The 19,057-nt window shown below is 46.0% G+C and overlaps 2 long non-coding RNA genes across 5 annotated transcripts in view; one reads left to right on the forward strand and one right to left on the reverse strand.

Annotated features, from left to right (window-relative positions):
* Positions 1 to 496: 496 nt before the first annotated feature.
* LOC123356559 overlaps positions 497 to 19,057 on the reverse strand; it is a 102,157-nt gene continuing 83,596 nt past the window's right edge. For 3 of the 4 annotated variants that reach the window (XR_006575391.1, XR_006575388.1, XR_006575390.1), the window contains 2 exons: positions 5,626 to 5,693; positions 497 to 2,494 (listed from right to left, as the gene is read on the reverse strand). This is a non-coding gene — a long non-coding RNA (uncharacterized LOC123356559). Of the gene's footprint in view, positions 2,495 to 4,243; positions 4,313 to 5,625; positions 5,694 to 19,057 lie in introns of all 4 variants that reach the window. The other variant, XR_006575389.1, reaches the window with a different exon arrangement.
* On the forward strand, positions 14,072 to 16,958 carry LOC123356576. Its single transcript, XR_006575392.1, has 3 exons — positions 14,072 to 14,146; positions 14,765 to 15,267; positions 16,518 to 16,958. It is a non-coding gene; the product is annotated as an uncharacterized LOC123356576 (long non-coding RNA).

Raw genomic sequence — 19,057 nt, forward strand, 5'->3', positions numbered from 1 at the left:
TTCAAGTTCCATAGGGTTACACTCTAGTGTAGGGCAGGGCTGGCGGAAGGAAGGGGTGAGCTCCTGCAGGTAAGTGGGCACAAGCAGACCACCACAGCAATTTACTGTTCCTCAACTCCACTGTTGCCCCCATGTGGTCACTGTAGCCTAACATAAGTTAAAGCAGCCATCCTGCTGCCCTAGCACAGTACAGAGTAGCCAGACAGCCCCAGGAGCAGGGAAATACCCAAGTGAGCTTTAAACCCCTCCCCTGACAGGTACTCTGTGCAGAATGGCATCAATGCAGCAGTTGGCTCCTCAGTGGGAAGTTTTTCCTCTGCAAAAACCTTGGCACTTTCCTAAGAAAGCTGCATCACAGTATCAAGGATAGAGCAAGTGTTTCCCATGCATATCATTAACTTCAGGAGCCCAACCCATCTTTTGATAGAAAGACATCCACGATACTTTAAAATATATCATTTTATTTGTATGTCCAGCCCATTTAACAGTGGATAAACTGACAAGAGAAATTCACAGATAGCCTGCAACTGGGTTAATCGGCCCCTGGCTTGTGTGAGGTTGCGTTTTGATGAGGCACGTTGTTCAGAACATATAGGAGGATATATCGAGTGTGACTGTACAAATCTTGGGCAAATCCCACACCCTCACTGGAGCCTGCCACTCCAATATCCTGCTCCCTCAACGCGTGGAACTCCTGCTGCGAGAGCTGGATTTCATAACCAAGATCTGAGAGCAGAACTTTACCCCTCATTTTCAATACCCCCAGTGTACCATTAGCCTAAATTCCTGCCCTTTAAAGATAAATGCAATTAAAACATCTAGACACTTATCAACTACACTGGGCTGGAGCCTTAGCTGGTATAAGTCAGTGTAGTTCCGATGAGTGCAGGGAGCTGTATTTATACCAACAGAGGATCTGGACCACCACATTTCTCTAAAATCCTGACTTATAAAGCACCCTTGCAATAACATCTAGGAGCAAGATATCTGTTCTATCGGTATAAGCCAGGGAGATCCCAAGAGCCTTTTTGACTCCACCGCCCCAAATCTCTCTGGGCCCCATCCCTAGAGATGCTGCACACCAGATGCTCCCATTGAAGTCGGAGGGAGCTGAGGGTCCTCAGCACCTCTGAGGACTGAGTCTTCAGTCAGCAACCACTGGAGAAAGCTACCGGCAGGGAGTTATGCCTCTAAGTGGGCCTTTCCTCCACCCCTGCTCCCAAGCTTCTGGATTGCCAGTCATGTCCATCACATAAAGCTGTAGGGTGGGATTTATAAAGGGACCTATGGTAGTTAAGTGCTCAGCTCCTAGTAAGGTTCAATGGGAGTTTGAGACCTAATTCCCTTAGGTTCCTTTGAAAATCCTAGCCATAATGCCCTCGTCATTTTTTTTCCTATGCATAAAAAGCCCTGAAGAGCGCAAAGCCCTGCATTGGCAAAGAGAACTTCCTTTCCCACTTGCCCCCTCACTCAACTTCCCCATATAAATCCACATACCCGCTTACCCACTCACACCCACCTCTACTGACACAGAACATTCATACCAGCCTGGGCCAGAAACCTTTAGCTGTATGGCTACATAGAGGAGTTTGCAATTGCCAAAGAACAGAGCACTACCGACGAGAGGCTCGCTTTCCATCCTAGTCCCTTTAGGGCTATTTGGATTTTCTAAGTAGGCCCAGCCTGCCATATAATCACAGTCTTGACCCTTTGTGACTCCTGGGGTTTGAAAAGCCATGATGGCGTTCATCTCAGCTGAGCCATGAAAGGAGGTTCCTAGTAGTTCCCAGATGGACTGCATGTAATTAAATTATGTTTTGTAAAGTATTTGGATAGTGTGCTTTCAAGATGTGCAATAAATAGTGTCATATCAGTGGAACTCTCCAAATTCACTGAAGCTGACTATAACCCACCTCCTTTGAAACAGGTACTGGACTACACATATATAATGGGTATGGACTACACATAGAGTAAGTGAGACAACTTGTAGAAGTGTCTGTACATTGTACACATCCCCTAGATCTCATAGCTATTCATCATAGTTTTAAAACAATGTATAGGATAGTAATTCTTCATGGGTTTTGTTACCATTTAACTGAGTTATGAAAACATAGTTTATAAATGCACAGTGATCCGAGAGAGAGAGAAAGAGAAAAACTTAGGTTGATTGGCTAGTTTTCTAGAGAACAGCTGTACTGTTGTTCTTCTTATGGCTGACCTTAAGCATTTGCCAGCCCTGGGTTCTTCACTTCAAGGAGGGCTTAAGAGAAGAGTAGTTATCAGAGTCTTGTGGTGATGAAGGAGTGTCTGTTTCAATGGTCCTGTTGGATTTCAGACCCCAGTCTGAACACCCAGCAAGTTACCACTGTTCTCAGATCTCATTACTAGAATTTGAGTGTTGTTCTGGTTGGTTTTCTTGTGCATCACGTACAATTTGTACTGAAATCTTGCCGATTTCTAAAGGATTTTTTCACGCATATTTTGCTCCTGTTTCCTGGAATCCAAGAAAAAAAATGCACTAGAGTAACCTTTAAAAAAAAAATAAAGCAAACACCAACAAAGTAAAAGCCTGTTCCCATCATTAAATGCTGCATTCATGCTGCATACAGTAAAACCACACCCACTATATACCGATAGGCTGCAACAAACCCCACTGCAGGATAAGGATTCTGACACAGCAGCCTTGCAGCGGCTAAGAACCAGCATCCAGCACCCCTTCTAGGGAGAAAAAAGTGGTAAGTGTTTTTAAAAAAAAAAGTTTTATTTTCATGAATCAACTGCATAGCTGTGATGTGTTGACTTACAGGCTTCTTATAAAAATGTTTGCATAGTGTGGAATCATGAATGCCTAACCAATGTAACTCTGCAACTGGCTCTATCTGATTTGTACTGAGATTAACTGGAAAGCGTTACTTACTATTCCTTACCTGAACACCTACTGGCATTTGTTTATCAATGTTTGAGGGCAAGCGGCACCTTTCCTTACATCTGCTGATACTTACCACAGATCACTTGTGAAAGGTGAATTCTGCATGTTTTAGTGATGCATAGTTTGGCAGGGTACTTTCCAGCACTGTGTTGCTGTAAAGGATTCAGATTCTCCAAAGCTCAGAGTGAGTGAGGGCACTGACAGACTGAGAGTAAATATAATCAGGGCCCAGGGCTTTTAGTCACTTACTTTTCATCTATTTTCTATCCCTTCTAAATTAAGTTCTGTTCTTGACAACAGGCATTTTCCTTTGAGCAGGAATATCTGTCAGAGCTGGTGGTACTTTTGATCAGAACTGAAAACACGTTTAGGAGAATAAACTTGAAGAAGGGACAAGTAAATATCTTTGGTCCCAGTACAACTGAGGAGACTCTTAACTGCTCTTCTTCACCCACAGACATCTATATTTTTGCATGCTGATGCAGTCACCTCTAACTGCACAGGTTATGGAGCAGATCATGTGCCTCAGTTCCACAGACAAATTTTAAAGAACCATTTCCATGATTTCAAAAATATTTCCAGTGACTGGTTACAAATGAAAGGAACAGCACAAAGTGAATAGAGTGAAAGCAGTGTTCCTGACACTTTGTGACCTCTTAATTGGATCAGAGATTTCAATCTGAAGAGCCTCAAAAAAGTCACACATAAAGCAAAAAGCAAATGGTGCTGTTATTGCATACTGCAAGTATGTATGTATGTATGTATGTAACTTAATTTCTATGAGTCTAGCATGCACCTAGAATTTATCTTACTGAACTATCCCTTATGTTGGAGGGGGTTTGTATTATGTATGGTCCATAACCGCTCAACTGTGATGTTAAATTAATAGATTTGGAGCTCAGTACTGCAAGATTATGAATACCCCAACCCTGATCTAACAAAACTCTTAGGCCTACACTTAACTTTAAACACATCAATAGTCCTATTGAGCCAATGGGATTGCTCACATGCTTGAAGTTAAGCACGTGCTTAAGAGCTTTTCTGGATTGGAGATTCAGTTTGTAGATAATTTGCACATTTTTTATTTTTACATATTTTTCAACCAGATTGTCCTACTTCCATATTGTTCACCAATTATAAGCCGTTTGGAGTAGCATACACCACTGTGCAAAACACCCAGTTCCAGACCCTCAAAATCCCTCCACCAGTATTGCTCCAGGTGATCCATCTAGCCAGTTAAGGAATAGCAACAGTGAGCTATGGAGAGTATGATGGTGAATCCTCCTTGCCCAGGAAAATGACTCCAACACTCACATAATCAACAAAGGAGAAGGCAGTGCAGGAGAACTCAGAGGTGAGACAAAACCGGCTTCCAAGCCCATGCTGGGAGAGGTAGAGGAGATGGAAATTAGAGGCTACATTTTTTTTAAATTACCAATGTAACAATTTTAAAATGTTGTTACACCTTAAACAAATCTCTAGAAAAATGTCATTGCCCAATCACATATAGTTGTGTGTGCAACACCTTGAGCCAGATCCTCAGCTACTGAAAAACAATGTAATGGGGCTAGATGAATTTACTCCTCCAGACCTCTAACACACTCTCTTCTCTGGCTTTCAGTTTACCCAACTGACTCGGATCTCTGATCTTGTGGGCTGAACTTCTGCTGACCTCCAGGAAACAATATGGGACAATTTCCATAAGGTTCTCCGCACTGAGTTTTCCTTCCCATAGGTCCCTTCCTGCAACTTTTTGAGTGGGAAGGGGAAATCTGGCCAAGGAATCTCACAGAGTAAACTGAGACTAGAGATACCAACACTGACTTTTTTATGCTCCTACAATTCAAGAGATAATCACGGGATACAAGTAATTTCCCAGAGTTTGGCAAGTCAAAGAACCCATATCAGACATTTCACAGCTTTCAGTTTATTTGGGGGCAGGGGCGGCTCTAGAAATTCCGCTGCCCCAAGCAGGGTGGTGTGCCGCGCCGCTCGCGCCGCCCTTCCCTGGTCCCGCGGCCGGGGCAGAAGTGCCTGCGGACGGTCCCGTGGTCCCGCGGCTCTGGTGGAGCATCCGCAGGCACGCCTGCGGGAGCTCCGTCTGAGCCACGGGACCAGCGCACCCGCCGCAGTCATGCCTGAGGGAACTCAAGCAGAGCCGCGGGAAGAGGGGACCCTCCGCAGTCATGCCTGCGACAGGTCCGCTAGTCCCGGGGCTCCGGTGGACCTCCCGCAGGCATGACTGCGGAAGGTCCACCGGAGCCAAATGCCGCCCTGCCAGGACAATGCCGCCCCACGCGCCTGCTTGGCGCACTGGGGTCTGGAGCCGGTCCTGTTTGTGGGGTGGGGGGGACAAAAACCTCAGAAGACCCACAGTAAGTGGACTGAGTGATTGGGGACTGCATTTCACTGTTTAGTAAGAAGTAGGAGGTTATAGTTTGATCATGAGCCTGATGCTGCTCTCAGGAATACCTCCACTGAAATCAATAGAATTCCACCAGTGTAAAAGTAATGTAAGTTAGAGGAGGATCAGATCCTACATATTAGCTACCTGGCATCTCCTTTTCAATACTATATATTAATAACCCCCAAAATAATTTTTTTAAATAGTAAAATATACTAAACAATTATGGGCCTAGTCTTGCAATCTGATCTACGAGGGTGACCCCCATGCACCAATATGAAGCCCCACTTACTTCAATGAGATTACATACCAGCATAAAGGTTCACTTGCTTGGAGCAGATTTCAGGATTGTTTTTTTATCTGTAGGGCCAAAATTTAGATGTGCAAATATGAATAGGAATGTTTGCATTAATTACACATAAAATCCAATGAAAACCATTTTTGTTTGGTTGTTTTAGTCTTGTAAAATATTTCATTTAACTGTTTTCAAATCAAAGAGCCCAAAGGGGTCTCTTTTTGACTTTGATCAGGGTTTTGCATACAGCATGATTGCAGGACTGATCTCAGACCTTTCACGTGGCAAATTCCCACCATGTATGTTCTCTGATTTGCCTCCTAGGTTTAAGTCCCTAAGACCCTATTCTAACACAGCAGAAGATGAAGAAACTCTCACTGATTTCAGTGGGGAAGATTACTTGCATCCTCTAACAAGAGAACAGGAACCCTGCCATCAGGTCTTCAACTGGGGTAAATCAGTGTACCTCTGCTGAAGTCACTTTTAAAGCACTATTATAAACAAGGGGCTAGATCCTCAGCTGGTGCAAATCAGTGTAGCAATGGAGTTATGCTGATTAACACCTGCCTATGGTCTTGGTTTTTTAAAAGTTGCTGTGGAATGTTACACCCAACAATGCAATGGAATATATTTAGATGGGTTCTGGGAGAATGAATAATGGACTGTACCAATTAAAAGGATTTTTCTATCTCTAACCTCTGTGATTCCATAAGAAGTAAAAGATCTAAAAAGGCCTGTCTAGTAAGAAAGCTACTGCTGAAACATGAAACACAGGAAAAAATGAATGTGCTGTTTGTGAGTGTTGTGGCTGACATCCTAGCCACTGTTTTATAAATAATGTTTAATGAAACATAAAAAATTAGGCCAAGATTCTTAAAAATGGCCTGTGGTTTGGGATGCCTGAGTTTTTGGGTGCCTAACTTGAGAGGTTTTAAGGGGGCTCCTTTAAGGTGTCTCAGATTGCGTACCCAAAGCCACTGGCCACTTTTGAAAATTTTTGCAGACATTTCAAAAATGAATTGGAGGTGAATTCTGAACTGTGACCAAATTGGTCCAAGGATTCCATGTCATGTGAAGGGTATGATGTCATGTGTATTGGTAGGCTGCACCATATTCATATTGTATTACATCCAGCATGTGGACAGTTACCTTAATATTTTTGCTCTCCTAAATCACGAGATATATATCCTTGTCATGAATAGTTAGTAAAGGGTTAAAGCATAGTACCTGGTGGGCATCTGACCTGAGGACCAATCAGGGAAGAGAATTTGAAACTCCTAGGAGGGAACTTTTCCCTCTGTTTGGGGGGGGGTCTTTGTCTTTGGCCGTTTGGAGTTCAAGAGACCAGACGAGTTAATCAAGTCCCTACAAGTTCCACCTTTCTGAACTAATTTCTTCTAGTCAAGATAGTGAGTATTAGAAAGATACTTTGTGTCCTTATCTAATAATCCTATGTTTGCAATTCTGTGTGTTTGTTATTGATTATTCTTAATTCTGCTTGTACTGGTTGTACTGAGAAAGAGAGAGAAGTCTCTCCAGAACTTAGCAAGGTTATACCCTATGAGTGCCCAGCTTGGATTCATAGAGATTCTGTATTTTCTTTTGTTCTCTTAATAAATTCTTTTCTTTTCTTTGGACTTGGTTAATTCCTTCCCTTGGGGAAATTCAGGGGAAGGGGAGGGGGAAGTGGGCTGCTTCCCTGTGTGTAGAGATTCAAGGCGTTTGAATCCAGGCACCTCTGTCTCCAGAGCAGGCTGGAGAGAGGGAGGAGGGGGGAGGTTCCTCCTCTGTGAATTGATCTGTGTTCCCAAGGGGGGAAACAGGGGTGTCCCGGCCCACGGAATTGACCGGGTGGTGGCAGCCGAAGGGGAGACCTACCCTAGGATTTTGGGGTGGGGGAAGACATGCGGGTCCTCACTTTGAAACCGCCCAGTTTCAAGTGAGGGTAGACTCTGACATGGTGGCAGCGGAGTTTCGAACCCATTGTTACAAGGAGTTTTTTTCAGCTGGGCTACGCTGAAGGGAGCTATTCTCTTCTTCTAGAGCAGGAAAGCAACCTGACAGAAGAGGGAGTTTACAGTTTCAGCCAGGTTGGCTGGAGGGAATTAAGTTCCAGCAGGCTTTGTTGGAAGCAGTTTTCTTCTGTTTGCTTGAGGCAGCTTGAGGAAAAGGCAAGTTTCAAGCAGTTTTCAGGGTTGGGAGGAGTTTTTTTTCTCTGCTGGCTATGCTGAGGAAAAACTCTTCCCTAGAGGTGTGTCCTTCCTTTGTGATATCAGGTATCACTCAGGATTCCTAAGGTGGGGGGAAGTGCTCGCCAAAGTACATTCCCATCCAACAGGAAAAACAGGTTTGGGGGGGGAAGAGACAAACCCTCCAGCCAGGTTTTTTTTTTTTTTTTTTTTTCTCCCTGTGTCTTTTGAAAGGATCAGAAGACAGGAGAACACAAATCCCTGAGGAATAGACCAGATTTTTCTCAGGGGTATTGTTAGCAGCAGCCTTTCAGCTGGGCTGCTGGGTACAGCAACTCAGAGCAGAGGGAGACAGAGGAATTTTTTTTTACTCTTTCCCTCTTTCTCAGTACAAACCAGTAACATTACACAAACCACAATTTGCTATACAAAGGAGTGATTTCTCTTTCTTTACTCAAGTTATCATAGCCAGGGTTAGGGACTGTCAAACACCACAGACAGTTCACTGACTGCATAGGGGTGTGGCCAGCACCAGAAGGCACACAACCATGAGTACTGGTGAAACAATTAGCAAACTTGACCTGGCCAGGCTGCAGGCTGAAGAAAAACAAAAAGAACATCAAAGACAGATGGAACTAATTATTGCAGAAAGGGCCAGGGAAGAAGCTAACCACAAGAGGGAGCTGGAGAAACAAGAGGCTGAGCACAAGAGACAAATGGAAATCCTGAGGGAGACCCACCAGCAGGCTCTGGAATTAGCAAAGACTAAGCAGCAGGAGCCAACCAATCCAACCCCTTTTCAACCTACTGATCAACCTTCTCGGAGAAAATTTCCCGCCTACAGGGCAGGGGATGATGTTGAGGCCTTTTTAGAAAACTTTGAGAGGGCCTGTATTGGATACCATCTTCCTAAAGATCAATACATGCTGGAGCTGAGGTCACAGCTCAGCGGACAATTATCCCTGGTGGCAGCTGAAATGCCTAGAGACCTGATGGACGACTTTCCACTGTTCCTAACCAAGGCCAGACTCAGAATGGGCATCACCCCTGATCACGCCCGTCAGCGTTTCAGAGCCCAGAAATGGAAACCAGAGATGTCATTTCCAGAGCACGCTGCTTACCTGGAAAAACACTATTTCTCCTGGATATCAGGATCCAAGGTTAAGGAGCTAGACGACCTACACCTCCTGATATTGATGGAACAGTTCCTAGATGGTGTTCCTGAGAACATTAGACGCTACATCCAAGATGGTAAACCAAAAACTCTCACTGAGGCAGGAGAGATTGGAGCCAGATGGATGGCATCGGTAGACAACACGACAGCTACTGCCAAGGGGAGCGAATCCAACAGGGTACACAGCGACACTAAACCCTACCGTCGCGGACCAATCAAACCCACACCTACAACCCACGGACAGTCACACTCTACCTTTCCTTCTACCTCACCAGTCTCCAGTAGACCAACACAAACCGGTGACCCATCAACTGGGCGATGTTTTCAATGCAATGAATTGGGGCATATCAAAGCCAAATGCCCAAAGAACCTAAACTGAGTGCAACTCCTTGCACCTTCACACCAAGGAAAGCCGGACATAGATGTATCTCAAATACCCTTAGAACATAGGGAAACTTTGAGAGTGGACGAAAAGGAGATCATCGCATGGAGAGACACTGCAGCACATGTGTCAGCTATCCACCGAACCTTCGTGGACCCCAAATTCATCAACCAGAAAACCAAAGTGACAATTCGACCCTTCATGTCAAAACCTGTAACATTACCTACAGTGCGTTTACCTGTCCAGTACAAGGGCTGGTCAGGGAAGTGGACTTTTGCTGTCTATGACAACCATCCGATTCCCATGCTACTGGGGAACGACTTGGCCCGACACATTGAACAGCAAAAAACAGAGGGAGTGGTTACACGCAGCCAAGCCAGACGAGCTGCCGGACCCATCCCTGTTCCTGAGCCATCCACCGGGACCCCGTCTGTGTTACCAGAGACCCAGACAGAGGTGGTGGAACCGGATCCCAGGCCAACACCTACAGCAGCCATAGTACATCCAGTCCCAGAACCGGAACTGGAAGAGCAACCAGCGCCAGCACCGGCGCCAGCTATTACAACTCCACCGCCAGAGGGCGACAACGGGCCTGAACTGGAAAAACCAGCAGACAACCCTACCCAAGAGGCTCAGCCGGAGCCTGAAATGACGCCTTGTGCACCAGCGGAGAGCGGTTCACAGTCAGCGGAAACAACCTCATCACCTACATCGCTCCCAGAGGAACTGGTGTCTCCCGCCTCAAGGGAACAGTTCCAAGCAGAGCAGGAAGCCGATGACAGCCTCAAGAAAGCATGGGCGGCGGCACGCAGCAACCCACCGCCTCTCAGCTCTACTACCCGATCCCGGTTCGTTGTGGAGAAAGGACTGTTATACAAGGAATTTCTTTCTGGTGGACACCAGGAGGACTGGCATCCTCAAAAACGGTTGCTCGTTCCGACCAAGTACCGGGAAAAGCTCTTAAGCTTAGCCCATGATCACCCTAGTGGCCATTCTGGGGTGAAACGAAGCAAAGACAGGTTGGGAAGGTCCTTTGACTGGGAGGGGATGGGCAAGGCGGTAGCCACTTACGTCCGGTCTTGTAAGGTATGCCAAACGGTAGGAAAACCCCAAGACCAGATCAAGGCCCCTCTCCAACCACTTCCCATAATGGAGGTCCCATTTCAGCGAGTAGCTGTGGATATTATGGGTCCTTTCCCAAAGAAGACCCCCAGAGGAAAGCAGTACATACTGACTTTTGTGGACTTTGCAACCAGATGGCCGGAAGCAGTAGCTCTAGGCAACACCAGGGCTAACACTGTGTGCCAGGCCTTAACTGACATTTTTACCAGGGTGGGTTGGCCCTCTGAAATTCTTACAGATTCGGGAACAAATTTCCTATCAGGGACCATGAAAGACCTGTGGGAAACTCATGGGGTGCATCACTTGGTTGCCACCCCGTACCATCACCAAACTAATGGCCTAGTGGAAAGGTTCAATGGAACTTTGGGGGCCATGATCCGCAAATTCGTCAATGAACACTCCAATAATTGGGATCTAGTGTTACAACAGTTGCTGTTTGCCTACAGGGCTGTTCCACATCCGAGTTTAGGATTCTCACCATTCGAGCTGGTGTATGGCCATGAGGTTAAGGGGCCATTACAGCTGGTAAAGCAGCAATGGGAGGGGTTTACACATCCTCCAGGGACTAACATTCTGGACTTTGTAAGCAACCTTCAAAACACCCTCCGAGACTCTTGGGCCCTTGCTCGAGAGAACTTAAGAGATGCTCAAGCGGAGCAAAAGGTCTGGTATGATCGACATGCCAAGGAGCGGTCCTTCAAGGTAGGAGACCAGGTCATGGTCTTGAAGGCGCAACAGGCCCATAAGATGGAGGCGTCCTGGGAAGGACCATACATGGTCCAGGAGCGCCTGGGAGCTGTTAACTACCTCATAACATTCCCTGATTCCTCTTTAAAGCCTAAAGTGTTTCATGTTAACTCTCTAAAGCCCTTTTATCCCAGAGAATTACAGGTCTGTCACTTTACAGTTCAGGAAGGAGATGACACCGAGTGGCCTGAAGGTGTCTACTACGAAGGTAAAAGAAATGGTGGTGTGGAAGAGGTGACCCTCTCCACAACCCTACAACGTCTACAGCGGCAACAGATCAAGGGACTGTGCACTGACTTCGACCCCTTGTTCTCAGCCATCCCAGGACGGACTGAGCAAACCTACCACTCCATTGACACAGGTAATGCTCACCCGATTAGAACACCACCCTACCGGGTGTCACCTCATGCCAAAGTTGCTATTAAACAGGAGATTGACAACATGTTGGAGATGGGTATCATCCGCCCTTCTACCAGTGCATGGGCATCTCCAGTGGTTCTGGTTCCCAAACCAGATGGGGAAATACGCTTTTGTGTGGACTACCGTAAGCTAAATGCTGTAACTCGTCCAGACAACTATCCAATGCCACGCACTGATGAGCTATTGGAAAAGTTGGGACGTGCCCAGTTCATCTCTACCATTGATTTAACCAAGGGATACTGGCAGGTACCACTAGATGAACCTGCCAGGGAAAAATCTGCCTTCATCACCCATGCAGGGGTGTATGAGTTTACTGTGCTTCCGTTCGGACTGCGGAATGCACCTGCCACCTTCCAAAGGCTGGTGGATGGTCTACTAGCAGGATTGGAAGACTGTGCAGTTGCATACCTCGATGATGTGGCCATTTTTTCTGATTCATGGCCCGAACACCTAGAACATTTGAAAATGGTTTTAGAGCGCATCAGGCAGGCAGGACTAACGGTTAAGGCCAAAAAGTGTCAAATAGGCCACAACAGAGTGACTTACCTAGGACACCAGGTGGGACAAGGAACCATCAACCCCCTACAGGCCAAGGTGGAGGCTATCCAACAGTGGCCTGTCCCAAGGTCAAAGAAACAGGTCCAATCCTTCTTAGGTTTGGCCGGATATTACAGGCGATTTGTACCACACTACAGCCAAATCGCTGCCCCACTAACTGATCTGACCAGGAAAACCCAGCCAAATGCAGTTAAGTGGACTGATGAGTGTCAGAAAGCCTTTACCCAGCTTAAGGCGATGCTCATGTCGGACCCTGTATTAAGGGCCCCAGACTTTGACAAACCCTTCCTAGTTACCACCGATGCATCTGAACGTGGGGTAGGAGCGGTACTAATGCAGGAAGGACCGGATCACAACTTCCATCCTGTCGTGTTTCTCAGCAAGAAACTGTCTGAGAGGGAAAGCCACTGGTCCATCAGTGAAAAAGAATGTTACGCCATTGTGTATGCCTTGGAAAAGCTACGCCCATACGTTTGGGGCCGGCAGTTCCAGCTACAAACTGACCATGCTGCGCTAAAGTGGCTTCACACCAACAAGGGAAACAACAAGAAACTTCTCCGCTGGAGCTTAGCTCTCCAAGACTTTGACTTTGACATTCAACACATTTCAGGAGCTTCCAACAAAGTTGCTGATGCACTCTCTCGTGAAAGTTTCCCAGAATCAAGTGGCTAAAAACTGTTCTTAATATGTTTTCATGCTTAGTAGTCGATGTAATAGTGCATGTGTTTTATTACTCTGGTTGTTTTACAGTTCTAGGAGGAAATCGCCGCCAGTGGATCCCACTGTGACGATTTGGGGGGCGTGTCATGAATAGTTAGTAAAGGGTTAAAGCATAGTACCTGGTGGGCATCTGACCTGAGGACCAATCAGGGAAGAGAATTTGAAACTCCTAGGAGGGAACTTTTCCCTCTGTTTGGGGGGGGGGGTCTTTGTCTTTGGCCGTTTGGAGTTCAAGAGACCAGACGAGTTAATCAAGTCCCTACAAGTTCCACCTTTCTGAACTAATTTCTTCTAGTCAAGATAGTGAGTATTAGAAAGATACTTTGTGTCCTTATCTAATAATCCTATGTTTGCAATTCTGTGTGTTTGTTATTGATTATTCTTAATTCTGCTTGTACTGGTTGTACTGAGAAAGAGAGAGAAGTCTCTCCAGAACTTAGCAAGGTTATACCCTATGAGTGCCCAGCTTGGATTCATAGAGATTCTGTATTTTCTTTTGTTCTCTTAATAAATTCTTTTCTTTTCTTTGGACTTGGTTAATTCCTTCCCTTGGGGAAATTCAGGGGAAGGGGAGGGGGAAGTGGGCTGCTTCCCTGTGTGTAGAGATTCAAGGCGTTTGAATCCAGGCACCTCTGTCTCCAGAGCAGGCTGGAGAGAGGGAGGAGGGGGGAGGTTCCTCCTCTGTGAATTGATCTGTGTTCCCAAGGGGGGAAACAGGGGTGTCCCGGCCCACGGAATTGACCGGGTGGTGGCAGCCGAAGGGGAGACCTACCCTAGGATTTTGGGGTGGGGGAAGACATGCGGGTCCTCACTTTGAAACCGCCCAGTTTCAAGTGAGGGTAGACTCTGACAATCCTATAATACGCTACAAAGCTAAACGCAGCTTTTGGAATTAGCAAACATAAATCCTGTCAAAGACAAGATACATGACTGACCTGCCTTTGATACAAGTTTAGGAGGTGGCTTCACCTCACGCCTATTAGTACCTGGAATGCTGTGTCCTAAACAAAACATAAGAGGAGTGCATCATGTTATCAGAGAAACAAGTTGAAGTTGGTGGGTTGAATCTTAAATGATGTATAAAGGGTTTTAGCTTGTAAACATCCCTATTATAAATAGAGGTGATTTTTAGGGTGCACCTTGGAAGCACGCTTACTGTGTAAGGTGAACATGCTGCAAGATAAGAACTGCTTCTCAAAAGGAGGGGTATGTATGTCTCTTTCATATCATACTGGTTTTTTTTTCTTTAGGCAGTAAATTGGCTATGCTTGGTTATTTGGTCTCTTGGACATTTTTAATAACAAACCATGAGTTAATCAAGCACTTGGCTACACTTATAGAAATAGTATGTAGCTTTTTGTGTATGTAGCAATCCAAACCAAGGGAATACAAAATCCCAGTTCTGAAAGGATATGGGGACATGTTTTTAAACTGGGATGTCTAACATTAGATACCCAAATCTGTACGCACCTAACAATGATGAGGAAATGGATTGACCTTCCCCATTTTCCTCAAGCAGAAGGGAGATTAAGGTGGCTCCTAGCATCTTTGAATATCAGAAAAGAATATCATTTCATGTGTAGATGGAGTTTGGGGATTGTACATGTGCATGTGCGGGAGGCAGGGAATTATTTTTTCTGAACTGATTTCTCGGTCACTTCTGCTGTGATCATTGCTTATATGAGTTTGGAAGTTATTATTTAGGGTCATATTCTGAGCCCCTCGCTCACACTGAGGTCTGGTCAACACTACAAAATTTGATTGATATAATCCACCTTGTGTCGACCTATTTGTGCTCATATCTACATTCAAATTTGTCTCCAGATGCCTGTACAGCAATACAGTAAAACCACCTCCCCAAATGGCATTGAGCCATGGTTGACCTACTGAGGTCAACACAGACACTGTGCGACCTATGTTGATCCTAAAAGTCCTCCACCAGCTGTCCCACAATGACTTGTTTCCTGTTCTGGTCACAATTTTAAACTCTGGACTCCTGCCTGAAGTACTCAAAAGGTACTGGATCTCTTGGCCTTTGGGGAGAAAAGGTTGTGCAGACACAGCTATGGACCAGCTGTAGAAACATGGACATCTGTGAAAAGATTGCACAGGGGATGCAAGCGAAGGGGTATGGCAGGGATCAGCAGTGGTGCCGCATTAAAGCAAAGAAACTGTGGCAGACATACGATGAGGCCAACAATGGATCTGGTGCTGAGTCGTAGACCTGCCGCTTTTACAACGAGATTCATACCATACGTGGTGGAGACCCCACCAGCCTGTGCAGTCCACTGTGGATACCTTGAAGGAGCCTCAGAAAGAGACCTTAGGTAAGCCTGTGTATATATTTTTCCTTACAGTGTTTAAATGTAAAGCTGGCACTCGGCCCACCCCTAAATTAACAGGACACAGGTATTGACTTTTCATTGTTTTACTTATCAAACACAAGAACTGGGGTAGAGTTGTTATCTGCTTTTCATTCCCCTGTAGGGTTAGGTGGAGGTGACGGCACATGGGGAGCAGTTTGTTTATGGATGACCCTTCTACCCTCTTAAGAGATCTAGATGAAACTTTCGTGGAGATATTCTGCAGTCCTCTCCTGAAGGTCTCTAGGGGTGGCAGCCTTATTTCCCCCCCACAATAGGACATTTCCCATACCAGTCGTTGGCAGGCACCATTGCAGTCAACAGGCTAGTGGCATATGAGTATGGTGGCTTTAGGATGCCAGCAGTACCTGTGCTCTCTGTGCCATTGTTACCCTCAGAAGTGACATATGAGCTAAAATCATCAATGGCTGTGGAAAATAGTGCCAGTATTCAGTGCCATTGCCCCATACTCATACCCATGCAAATAGGAGATGACGTTTTGTTGTTTCATACAACCAAAAAACTTAATTCCCTCCTCCTTCCCCATCCCTCTCCCTCCCCCTGCCTGTGGCAGGCCATACTCACCATGGCTTGGGCTGGAGAGTGGTGATCTGCAGAGGCACTCCAAAGCTGAAGTGCCAATAAGCATGTCTCATTAGAAAATGCTATGGGAATAAGGCCATGTCTACACTAGCGAGCTTACAGTGATGCAGCTGTGCCGCTGTAAGGTCTCCAGTGTAGCCACTCTATGCCGGTGGGAGAGAGCTCTCCTGGTGACATAATTAAACCACCTTCAACGAGCGGTGGTAGTTGTCCATACTGGCGCGTCTGTTGGTGCAACTTATGTTGCTCGGGGGGAGGAGGAGAGGGTTCACACCCTTGAGCAACAAAACAGTTATACCGACAAAAGTGCTAATGTAGACATGACCTAAGACAGTGCTTCTCAAAGTCAGAACGCCCCTTGTTCAGGGAAAGCGTCTGGCGGTCCGGGCCAGTTTTTTTACCTGCCGTGTCTGCAGGTTTGGCCAATCGCGGTTCCCACTGGCTGCGGTTCACTGCTCCAGGCCAATGGGGGCTGTGGGAAGCAGAGTGGGCCGAGGGATGTGCTGGCTGCTCTTCCCACACTGGCCTAAGAGAAAGGAGTTTTGAAACCTTTCTCTCCCTTTCTATTGTGACTGTAAATCCAATGATATGCCCATCTGTTTTATCTGTAGCTGCTGCTATTAAGCCCTTGAGGGTGCCCTCTCCATGCCTACAGAATGCCTGACCCTGAGAAGGAGAAAAAAGAGGACTCGATGTGACATGTTCAGAGAGATCCTGCAAGCCAGTGCTGCATCGGACGATGAACAAAGGGCCTGGAGGATCAATATGGCAGACAGCATGGAGAAGGAAAGAGCAGACAGGAGAGAGGCCAAAGAGACCCAACAGGAAACAGAGAGGGAGGTGCACCAGGATATTGGCTTCTCAGGTAGCAAAGACAAATGCTGCAGATGCTCGTTGACCCACCATTCTTCTCAGTCACTGGAAAACTCCTGTGTAACAGCTCCCTATACTCCCCAACATTCTACGTGTCATCATGGGCCACATCCCTACCCCTACCACTTCATGCCAGAGGACTGCAAGGAAAACCACACCTTCACATATGCCAACCTGTGAGAGCCACGGCTGGTGTGCGTGTAGCCAAAATGGACTACATTTGTCCACTGAAATAGGCAGAAAACATTCCTGTCTGTCTAATATTAAAGGTCCGTTCCATTAATTTATGTTAGAAGATTGTACTGTGTGGACTTTTTTTATTTACACATTGGGTTTCCTCACTGTTTTTGCTATGCATTTTTTTTAAATGAACTAATCGTTATTAGTTCACAACACATGCTGCACAATGCATAGTGGTACTCAAAGCACCCACTCCTTGTAATTGTATGGGACCACAGAACTCAGAGGTTCAATGAAACACACACTGTAATGATTATAAATGTACAGCAAGCAATGCATACTTCACAGCTTCAGCAAAAGACACCAGGGTAATATTTATAAATGTACAAGTAGCACTATACTGCAATATTCCTAACAACCCCCAAAACGGCAGAGCAAGAGCACAGCCCAGCACATTAGTGGGACTGACTTGTGAAGTGCTCTGTCAAGGCTTCCCTCATCTGCATAGCTCCATATAGAGCTCTTGTAATGGCCCCTGTGTCTGGCTGTTTAAAGTCAGCAGACAGCCACTCCGACCCTGCCCACTACCCTGGCGGTAACTTTTCCTCCTTTGCCTCACAGATATTATGCAGGACACAACAGGCAGCTATTTTTCTGAGATCCAGTTATGTGAATAAACACTGCCAATGTCTCATCAATGTACCAAAAGCACATTCAAATTTCATTCTATACCTGCTAAGCTGGTAGTTGAGTCTTTCCTTGGTGCAGTTGAGATGGCTGGCATATGGCCTCATGAGCCAAGGAAGCAATGGTAGGCTGGGTCCTCCAGAATCATTATTGGCATTTCAGTATGGCCAATGGTAATCCGTTGGTCAGGAAACAATTTCCCTCCTGAAAGATGAGAGTGTCATGCACTTTCCCTGACCAGCTCACGCTGATCCAATATGTCCGACACATTGCCAAGAGTCACAGTCCTGCATAGCAGGATCTGGTTAATGGCCCTACATGCTTGCATGGCAACATGCACCACTGTGGATTTTTCAGCTCCAAAATGATTTCCCACTGACCGGTGCAGTCCAGCATTGCAAACTTCCATAGTGTGATCACCACTCGCTTCTCTACTGTTAGTACAGTTCTCATTCTGGTGTCCCTGCGTTGGAGAACTGGGATGAGCTTGGCACACAGATCCAGAAACATGGCCTTTCACATCCAAAAGTTCTGCAGCTGCTACTTGTCATCCCAAACCTGCAATACGATGCAATCTCACCAGTCAGTGCTTGTTTCTCAGGCCCAGAAGTGGCACTCGACTGTCTGCAGCCATCCTTTGAATGTCACCAACAACCTTGAATTGTTTTTCACTATGTACATCAGCAATCTGTCCTCAAAGAACCTGTCACGTCTCCTGTTGTTGCAGTTTTTCAAATACCAGAGGATTGTGCATCCGGTATTTGCAATATTCATGACAGCAGTGCTGATCTCTGTGGGCACCACATTTCTGTCAGAGATGGTATCCCACAATGCATTGTGAAAGTTTTCCCAACACCACTGCACCAGATGGTGGTGCATGGCATACTGGAAAACCTACTCATGGTGCACTGCACTTTGCATTGACACAAGCACTGCTGGTGAGTACGTGCAGCGCCAAGACAAGCAGCCAAGTATGCCTGTGCACAGCTGATATACTAACTGCGGCAGTCTAAACAGGCATAACTTACGTCAACCTAAGCTTGTAAATGAAGACATGGGCTTGAGTGGATCCTTACTCCTCAAGAAGTCTCTCTGAAATCAGGGGGGGGGCTCTAGATGGAGGAAGGTACTGTTCCACATGAGCAAGGGCCCCTCAATCTGGCCCTTAGTCCGCAGCGTTCTTTGGAATAACACTAAAAAAATCAAGCACATTCTAGGTTTACGAAGAGCAACCTTAAAAATGTAAAATGTTCTTCAGAGCTTAAAGGAGCTACTTCTTCCTGACCACATGAAGAGCCATGAGTCACTCAGAAAGATGTTATGTTCAGTCACTTTCAAACAGTTCAGCTAAGTGGGAAGTCTACAGATATGAAGTCATTTGGGAGTGAGGAAATTGAAGGCACTGAGGCCT

Source organism: Mauremys mutica, chromosome 1 (genome assembly GCF_020497125.1).
Source record: "Mauremys mutica isolate MM-2020 ecotype Southern chromosome 1, ASM2049712v1, whole genome shotgun sequence".
Lineage (NCBI taxonomy): Eukaryota > Metazoa > Chordata > Testudines > Geoemydidae > Mauremys > Mauremys mutica.